Source organism: Triticum aestivum, chromosome 6D (assembly GCF_018294505.1).
Source record: "Triticum aestivum cultivar Chinese Spring chromosome 6D, IWGSC CS RefSeq v2.1, whole genome shotgun sequence".
In the NCBI taxonomy this organism is placed as follows: domain Eukaryota; kingdom Viridiplantae; phylum Streptophyta; class Magnoliopsida; order Poales; family Poaceae; genus Triticum; species Triticum aestivum.
Window position 1 is genome coordinate 97,611,174 of NC_057811.1, and position 3,059 is coordinate 97,614,232.

Sequence of the window (3,059 nt, forward strand, 5' to 3'; positions counted from 1 at the left end):
AGAACATACTTTTATTGTTGATGATTGCAACGCCGGAGCCGCTCCATGACGCCACTTCGCAGGCTCGCTTGCGAGTTAATTGCACGGAAGTACCACAATTGAGGCATTACATACAGATTGGTACCACTTTTGGTAATTTTTTACATGTCAGTACCAAGTTTGAGACTAGCCATTACAAAAAGGTCTAAACCGCGTATAAACGTGTATTGACAGTTGAAAGAACATGCGGTGCCCCCATGTTTGATTTTGGTAATTGATGACAATCTCTATGGACTAATTGTTGCCTTGAGTTATATTTGAAGGATTTGTCCATAGGCATTTCTTGAAGTCCATGTGTTGGTTTCAAGGAGTTTATGTGGTGACCAAGGTGTTATTAAGGAATTATCCAAAGATTGGTCATGTGAGAGTTGAGCTTATTGCAAGCATGTCTTGAAGAAGAAGATTGTGTGATCATTCATGTTTACCTTCAAGACATCATCCAAATGAAGAGAGTTGGAAAGAGTCAAGGTTGATCAAGACTAAGTCAAGAGTGAATCAACTTGATCAACTCACAAAGCGTAGAAGATGTACCGGGAGGGATCAAGCGATCCCATGGTGTGGTAAGCATTGTCAATTACGCTTTGTGTACTAACCCATGATCTTCGTGAGAGTTCTTTGTGGGTTAGGTTGCGGTGTGCAAGTTCAAGTGAAGCATCATGAAGAGATCAAATGCTTGAAGCTTGTCGTCCATTGTGGTGACAATGGACTTGTGAAGATGTTGCGGTGTGCAAGTTCAAGTGAAGCATCATGAAGAGATCAAATGCTTGAAGCTTGCCGTCCATTGTGGTGACAATGGACTTGTGAAGATGTGCGGAAGAGTGGCTCACCCATAGTGGAGTATGGGGGAGCAATCAATTAGTCTTCATCGAGCCAACGCAACCAAGAAATGTGGTCCAACTTGAGGGAGTCAAGATCGTCATCATCTAGCTCAAGTGGACCATGTGCAAGGCAAAGGTTTGCCCTTGATAGGTTTTCTATTTTACCGGTCTCATGATGATAGTTGGGAGACCGGGTTATAGGATCGAGGGCCGTACTATCAAGGAGGGCTCTCGATGAGTACCTTGATCGTATCGTTCATAGAGAGCTCAAACCATTGCATCCTTGCATCATCTTTATTGGTTCTTGTTTGGTTCTTCTCTTTGTGAGTTTTGGAGCTTATGGTCATCTTGATGACAAGCTCGAGTTTATCGAAAACGGAGTTCACTCACATCTTCTATGATGTTTTCGATGTTGGAGGTTATGTCGGTTCTTCTCGGTTGGAGGTTTCACTCCTCTATTTGTTGGCATACCTCCCCTGCCTCTTTTTACTATAACCAGACGCTGTTTTGATGCTACTCGTCTTCCTCTATCCAACAAGCTTGAGTTTGCTCAATTCGGAGCTCATATGAAGAAGTTTTTGGCAGTTCTGTTTTTCTCCCTGCGATAGTACCGCGGTGGCAGCGGTAGTACCGCTTGTAGCGTCAAGCGGTAGTACCGCGGTGGCAGCGGTAGTACCGCTTGTAGCGTCAAGCGGTAGTACCGTTCCAGTACCGCTCTACTACCGCCTCGATTTTGGGTCTGCTCTTTTCGTGTCGGGTTCAGCGGTAGTCGCGCGGCAGTAAGGCACGGTAGTTCCGCCTATAAGCGGTAGTACCGCTCCGGCCGAGCGGTAGTACCGCTGGGGTGAGCGGTAGTACCGCTTATAAGCGGTACTACCGCCCCAAGGTTCATGTTTTGTTGCTCCGTTTCCCTGCTTCTTCCGCCCGAGCGGTAGTACCGCTCGTGTACGGGCTGAGCACATAACGGTTGGATTTTCCCCCTCCTATAAAAGGGGGTCTTCTTCCCAAATGAACCTTATCTCTTGAGCTAGTGTTCTTTCCCCATTGTTGACCTTCTTCGAGCTTGCTAACTCTCAATCCCTCCATGGATTCTTGCTAGTTTTTGAGAAAAAAGAGAGAGGAGATCTAGATCCACATTTCCACCAATCACTTTCTCCTCTATGTGAGGGGAACCCCTTGGATCTAGATCTTGGAGTTCTTGGTGTTCTCCTTCTTGTTCTTCCTCTCCTTTTCCTCCCTAGCATTAGTTGTTTCGGTGGAATTTGAGAGAGGACTTGGGCACTCCGTGTGCCCTTGCCATTGCATTTGGTGCATCGGTTTGAGTTCTCCACGGTGATACGTGAAAGTTACAAGTTGAGAAGCTTATTACTCTTGGGTGCTTAGTACCCTTGAGCTTGTTCCTCTTGGGTGCTTGGGCGCCCTAGACGGTTGGTGGTGTTCGGAGCTCAATCATTGTGGTGTAAAGCTCCGGGCAAGCATCGGGATCTCCAATTAGGTTGTGGAGATCGCCCCGAGCAATTTGACGGGTACCGGTGACCGCCCCCAAGGGTTGCCAAAGTGTACGGGTTCGGTGACCGCCCCCAAGGGTTGCCGTTTGTACGGGTTCGGTGACCGCCCTCAAGGGTCGCTTAGTGGAATCACGGCATCTTGCATTATGCGAGCGCGTGAGGAGATTACGGTGGCCCTAGTGGCTTCTTGGGGAGCATTGTGCCTCCACACCGCTCCAAACGGAGATTAGCATCCGCAAGGGTGTGAACTTCGGGATACAGCGTCGTCTCCGCGTGTCTCGGTTATCTCTTACCCGAGCCCTTACTTATGCACTTTACTTTGTGATAGCCATATTGTTTCTTGTCATATATCTTGCTATCACCTAAGTAGGTTTTCTTGCTTAGCATAAGTTGTTGGTGCACATAGGTGAGCCTAATTGTTGTAGGTTTTGTGCTTGACAAATTAACCGCTAGGTTTATTCCGCATTTGTTCAAGCCTAAACCGTAATTATTTAAAGCGCCTATTCACCCCTCCTCTAGGAGGCATCCACGATCTTTCAACAGAGTATCTGACTGGCGGGGGCCCGCACGCCAGGTGCTGATGTGGCATATTTTTTATAGAAAACCCCCTTGCTTTGTATGTAATCACATAAATGCCCAATTTTTTGTGGGAAAAAGGCTCCCGAGAGGCTTTTTTTTGTTTGTTCGCAATTCC